General features: G+C 35.1%; 1 long non-coding RNA gene across 1 annotated transcript; it reads left to right on the top strand.

Moving 5' to 3' along the window:
- The first annotated feature begins 648 nt into the window (after positions 1-648).
- LOC311074393 lies at positions 649-3,526 on the top strand. The gene is made up of 5 exons (XR_014604291.1): positions 649-723; positions 1,430-1,576; positions 2,400-2,562; positions 2,653-2,857; positions 3,222-3,526. It is a non-coding gene; the product is annotated as an uncharacterized lncRNA (long non-coding RNA).
- Positions 3,527-7,230: the final 3,704 nt, after the last annotated feature.

Below are 7,230 nucleotides of genomic sequence, written 5' to 3'. Positions count from 1 at the left end.
TTTCAGGTCTGTGCTCCAAAAGTGAATAAATGTTTTATAACTAGTGCATAGATATATTTTAGTACCATAAAGTTTGGACTGCCACACCAGGAGCACCAAATCTGCAAAGGAATTATCAATGTAGTGATTATTTTTCGCATCCAGTTTCTCTTAATTTGTTTTTAATATGCTTATCTATAGTGATGTAATACAATATAGATAACATACAACATAAAAGTAAACGTCAACATAAAAGTCACAGCTCATGTTCAGCATAATTTCTCAATGATTTACAGTTGCATGATGACAATGTAAGAGTTGACAGCTCTCATAGTTTGATTTGTTTCTTGTATTGCTAGTTTAGTAACTCATGCTGCATAAATTGTGATCATGAATTACAGTCAATGTTGATCATTGTTACATTATGAACTGCAGTAATATACAATAATGCCCATTTGCTTCTCTTTGATCACTTTAGGTCTAGTGTTCATTATTCTATAATTTGTTCTAAATACACTGTAATGAATTGCTGTAAAAATTACAGCATTATTTTACAGCAGCTGGCTGTTTTCTAATAATACAGCATATTGCTGCAAACTGCAATGCATTCTGGGGTCGCTAGGCGGTTTAATTAAAAATACAGAATATTGCTGTAAATTTCAAATCTTCAGAGGCATTTGTGATCTTCAACGGTCGTGTCGTCGACTTTCGGGTAGCGCAAGAGGAGTGCTTCACAACTCTGTGGTAAGTGACTTATTATTTCAGTTTCTTATTTTCAATGTTTGGTAACTCGTAGACTATGAAGGTAACGTTATATTCGCGGTTCATATTGGTAACCCCGGATCACACATCCTCCGACCGCGGGGCGCGAAGGAGACTTGCGCCGGGCTTCAGCAGCGCGGACACGGTAGTATTTTACACATCTCACCCCGGCGCTACAGCGGCTATGGGCAGAAAATCTATGGGCTCCTGTGTTAAGAATTACATGCTTTAATGACAACTGTCGGTATTCACACGAGCTTCGTGTTGATTAGCACACTTCGTCGTGACTATTTTATGGTGTAAATCAAATCAAAATCAAGTCATCTGTTAAAATGGGCGCCGAAATGAAAACGCCGTTGCTAAAGCCTTGCGTCAGACTCACGGAGGATGCGTGTCATATAAATTATAAATGATGCTGTAATAAGTTACCAGGTTTGTTGCACGTTTAATATGCCGGTGTAAAAATCCATAGTTGGCTTACATTTCAGTACGAAATGTGTTTTTTTTAGCTGTAGCCTACTCTGTGTGTGAAATTTGCTTATTGTTTGTTTGTAATGCCGTTTTTAACTTTATTTAAAAGAAAGAGTTCCTGCACTCTGAATACTTAATTATAGTTTAAATGTAAAAAACCGAAAAATAAAAATGGTATAGTTAAAAATAACTATTGTCACATGTTGTATTGTTTTAGGAGACACAGACAAGTGGGCACTGGAAGGCCAAGTTGTGTGTGTGAGGATGGGCTTTCAGCACAGCTTCCTGTCTGGCCTTCCGATACTGTTCACAGCATATTACATATTCAATCAGGAGGAGGCAGTACCTTGGAGTTCATTCAAAGGTAATGATTGAATTCTTAACAACCTCAGAACCTGCATTTTACACATTTATTCAATATCAGAACTTGCCTTTTCTGTTGAGGTCTTTAAAGGGATAGTTCGGCCAAAAATGATATTAAACCCATGATTTACTCACCCTCAAGCCGTTTGAGATGCATTATGTCAATCATTTTTCAGACGAACACATTTTCAGTTATTTTAGAAAATGTGTTAGATCTTTCAGTGGTTATAATGTGAAGTTATGGGGTCCACTCCTTCAAGCCAGTTATTTTCATTTATAAAGTTTTAAATATGTATATTTTTACGACAAAACCGCATGGATTACCCTCAGAAGGCCTTCGTTTATCCCCCTGGAGCCGGATGGGTTACTTTTGTGAAGGATGCATACACATTTTTGGGACTTGAAGGAGGTGGATCCCATAACTTGACATTATAACCACTGAAAGATCTAAGACATTTTCTAAAATAACTGAAAATGTGTTAGTCTGAAAAATATTGACATGCATCTCGAACGGCTTGAGGGTGAGTAAATCATGGGTTTAATATCAATTTTGGCCGAACTATCCCTTTAACACAATGTTTCTCAACTCGAGAAGAGAATTTTTAGGGCGAATGATTTAGATGTCTTCATCTTTAACACTAGCAAGCTAATGAGTTAAATCAGGTGTTTTAATTAGTGGACATATAAAACTTCCTGGGAGGTCCTCATGACTGGAGTTGAGAAACACTGCTCTAATATATGGTCCAATTTCAAAAACATGATTACAAGCCTCAAAAACTTAAAACCAATCTTAATTACAAATTGTCTGTTTCCTGACCCTTTAGGCGCTTTGTATGTATTAATCCGGAAAGAGGAACAAAGAAATCAAGAGAAAAATTGCCATCTAAAACAACAGGGCAAATGGTACAGAAGAAACAGGTTGCAGTGAACCCACATGTTGCCACTCTGCCCAGCAAAGTGATGGATTAACAGTGGAATTTCTGAAATGTAAGTAGTACACACACACACAGATCTATTTTCCCTTTAATTGTAACCTTTTAATATTCTCTATCTGTCTCTAAAACCCTTTTCACACAGCGCAATGTTCCCGGGAAATTGCCAGAATGCCTTCTGTGTGAACGCAAACACGACCTGGGACTGATGCCGGGATCGATGCCGGGTTGGGGACCTAGTAACATTGCCGTGTTCAGTCCCGGAACGTGCGCTATGTGAACAAAAGCCGTAATAATTCCGTGTTGCAGTGATGACGCTGAAGCCGGGATTGTTCGCCAGCTGTGAAACGGTACGTAATGCACAAGTTTATGATTGAATCAGAGAAAAAAATGCACAAGCGTGGTTTCTTGAGAGAGAGAGATCGCAGCTCATAAGCAAACTTAAGATGCTGCTGAGACATTACAAGTCACATCGATGTCACGTGTCTTTACGTGTTGTGTGTCAATGCACTCTCTGATTCCGGAAAATCACTGGCAGTGTGAATGAACCAAATCAAATGAACCTGGATCAAATCCCGGGTCACTTTTCCGGAATCTCTGTGTGAAAGGGGCTTAACTGTATCTGTCATCCCTGTATCTGTCTTTGACTGTATCATTATGTTTTGTAATATATCTAATATATATTGTCCTCTTTTTTCTTTTCAATGTTTCTAGCCACTCTTTGCATCCTGTGATGGAACAGCATTCTGGAGCTGAATTGTTCTCCATTTTTGATCAGAAGTTTGTTGGACTGACTTGGGGCCTTGTTGTTTGGACATGTTTGTCTGGTAATGAAGTGGTGAAAATTCACCCGTCTCTTTTTGTTTTATTATTATGATCATGTTGGTCAACTTGTGGTTTTAAATGTATGTTGTTTGCGTATTTCTTCTTTGTGTAAAGGGCCATGACGGCTAATTTGTTTCAAGTAATTTAAAAATATTTAATTTCATGTCCATTTAAAAAAAAAAATACAATTTTGTAAATAAAAATGAAATCAAAATAATACAAAATACACTGTTTATGACTTTTTTTCATGCAGATTTTAAAGTTATACATTTTTACCTGTTTTTCAAGATAAGTATGTTGAATTATTTTTTGTTTTGTGAAGTAATAGGGGAATTAAGTTGTGCATTATACAACACTTCATGTATTTAAAAACAGTTGTTTAAAGTTTATGCAGTTGATAAATAATTTACATTTAAAATTCAGCTGCCAGTCATTAATACTCAAAAATCAGGAAAATATATTGTATACTCCATTTTACATACACTGTTAAAAATTACCTGTAAATTTTACAGTAAAATACTGGCAGCAGGGTTGCCAGCCAATTACTGTATTTTTTACAGTAGCGTTTCTGTAATTTAATTTACAGAATTTTACTGTAATCAGAGAATACAGTAAAATTCTGTAAATTAAATTACAGAACCGCTACTGTAAAAAATACAGTAATTGGCTGGCAACCCTGCTGCCAGTATTTTACTGTAAAATTTACAGGTAATTTTTAACAGTGTACGTCACTTTGACAATTCCTTTTATTCACAAAATCTGACATATAAAGAATGCTGTCTGGACTACGGACAGAATGACCCTCAGCCAGAGAAGCTGAATGATAGTGAATGAGAGCTACTCTCTCGATACGCATGTCACTGTGGAGAGTCATACGGTTTGGGTATAAACAGGTCTGTTGCCAAGCAACATAGCCCCCAGTTATGGACATTTTGTCTCATAAAATCCACACAAATGAGCTATTGAGCGCCTAAGCAATATACATGTGAGATTCTGTTCGTTTACATGGTTACAAGCAGTTTAAGTGTTGCTTTGACCCTTCAACAGAATGATAATATGATTAGAAAAAGTGAGTTTTACATTGCATTACTGTAAAAAGTGCTTTTTCACACTGGCGAGACTGAGACAGTTCATGTTTTATTAGTTCATGTTTTCCCCTGAAACCGAGATTAATGGCACTCAGTCTTAAACAACTCTCTTAAATAGGCATACGTGAAAAAGAGCCCCTATGTGTTTTACATGTTTTACATCAGCAAAAAATAGTGAAGAATAGATCATTTATCAACTGTCTTTATTGAACTGGAGTGATTTCTGTAGCTATTACTTTACTTAATCTGTCTAACAATGCCCAACAAGAGAATTATACTTGACGCTTGTTTTTTTGTTGTTGTTTTTTATTCACCTTTATCCATTAATGTATAATTGTATTTTTCTTTATTCATAATTGCATGGTGGAGATAGATCACAACTGTGGGACAGTCAATCAATTTCAACAAATATTGATATGGTTTATGTTTATTTCCATCTTTGTTTAGATTATCAGTGTAATAATCATTTTATGATGGATATCTCTATTTTAAGGGTCTTTCAACAAAGATAAAATGATAAAATCTGGTAAATAAAAATGTTCCTAAGATTGATGACATAATATGAAAAAGAAAATGAGGGCCCAAAGGGTTTGGAGCATCTGTTGTTGACAAAGACAACTGTGTAATATAGTTTAACATGATGCATATTTATGTGTTGTTCTTTACTTTGAAAATGTTGCCATATCACAATAAAACATTTATAGTACAGACAATACACAGTTAAGTTTTTCCATATATGTTTCAAAATATATAAAAACTTTTTTTTTTTTTAAACAATGAATAAAAAGTAACATTTTTGAAGTTATATATTTAATAAAGTTCTGCACACCTGATTATATTGCCTGTGATTAATATTTAACAAGTTTTGTACAGTGTGTCTTTTTGGTGTCGTTGTTCAGAAACCTGAACCAACAGAGACTATGGACTCATTTCAAGGCTGTAGTTACTCCAGTGAACTGCCTCAGTAATGTGGTGCAGTTGCAGAATGTAGTTGAAGAAACATGGTAAAATGAGTAGATGGCGACATCTTGAGTTCAGTGTTGAAAATCAAAATTGAGTTTGTGTGCTCCTCCCTTTCACACCGCTTCCATTAGCACTAGCCTAGCGAGTTGAAAACGTTGAAAAGCATGTTTGGTCTCTTTGTCTGCCTTGTGTACTACTTTCATTAACCAAGGGTACAAGGTTTTGCTGGTTAGCATGATCCCATTAGCCCTGCTTGTAGGTAGTAGGATGGATTCTGATTGGCTGTCAATGTTTTTATCGTTCATTAGCAGGATAAATCGTTCTGAAAGCGATTCCAACGATACCATTTCTCTGTGCCGTTATCGTTATTGCTGTAGTGTTTACTATACTTCAATATTGAGAACGATGTTGAGCGCTATATGGGCTATTTATCATCATCATATAGTTATAGTCCTTGGTGTGAACGGGCCATTAGCTTCAAAGAGCATTTTTGTCCATGCAGTAATGGCCATTTAAAAATATCAGATTTTTAAAATTAGTTTTGCACACAATATTTAAATAAAAAATATTTCATCATATTATATTATGTGGTTAGTATGCGGCTGTACAGTCATCATTAGACTGAAAAATGCCAACTGTGTGGTAACTACTTAGCACACACACTAAATCCATACTTACATAACACTGTTTTAGAGCAGTATGTGGGTATTAGTGTATCCCAAAATTAATTTTCGGGAGCAAGCCAATAAAATAAAAACATTTCCATTCAGTTTATCAGAGAAGTCATATACATTCAAAATCCTTCAAATTTCTGTGCCAGTTTTGAATTCAAAACTACTGAATTTGAATTTTAAACCCTGTGGCAGATATACAGTACATACTCTCAGCTCACACTACATTATGCAGTGATGTACAGGATCTGCCGGGTATTTCAGAGTTAACGATGCCATAATGTCTGCTGAGCAAACTCAAAGTGTCTTTTGAGTGGTGTCTCTCAAACTCAAAATGTCTCCTTGCAGACTTTCGTTGAGCCAAGAGTGCTAACAGATGCTTATTTCTGGTCCCAAAAAAATATGGCGGGCTCTGCCCCATCTTAGACCTGAGACTTGATTGATCACACTATCAAATCCTCTTTCGTGTTTGGCTGGGAGACTAGTGAAAAAAGTTATTGTATTAGAAATATATTCCCTTTTTCAATAGTACATTGCAAATATACTAACAAAAGTATTTAAATATATTAAAAGTGTATTAGCATCATGCTTTTACCTATTTTCACAATACAACTTTTAACACACTTTAAAATAATTGCACTTTAGTATATTTTCTAAAAATATATATTTTCTAAAAATATACTTGGAAGTGAAAATTCAGTTTATTTTTTAAAAGTGTATTTATTTGCACTTTATTAAAATATATTTTAGGTATATTTTAACTGTGCGCTGGAAATGATCATTGTTATGCATTGAAAGTATACTTTCAAAATACATCATAGTATAGAATAGTGTTTTGTACAAATTATAGCTGAGTTTTATTTGTCTAATAATGTACATTTGTTATTGAAGACAAAGTATGCAATTTGTAGTATTTGGAATAAGCCAAGCTCATTGTAGTTCCTACCAGCTGTTTGTTGTAGTCCTTAAAAAACGATTTCTTTAAAAGAAAATATCTTCCTTTGCTCTGAACTTTAGCGTCGTAACTTTGCAGATGTTGTTTATGCTCAAACAGCAACATTACACACTAACTAAAGTTAGAAAAGTGAAATCATAATCAACCACCCCTTTAAATAAGATGTGGTTGGATGTGGAGAAGGTGTGGCATATGTCTGGTTCATCTAGTCCTCAAGTGCT

The sequence above is a fragment of the Abramis brama genome (genome assembly GCF_963993115.1).
Source record: "Abramis brama genome assembly, chromosome: 23".
Taxonomy (NCBI): Eukaryota; Metazoa; Chordata; class Actinopteri; order Cypriniformes; family Leuciscidae; genus Abramis; species Abramis brama.
This window is presented reverse-complemented; position numbering and strand designations above follow the sequence as displayed.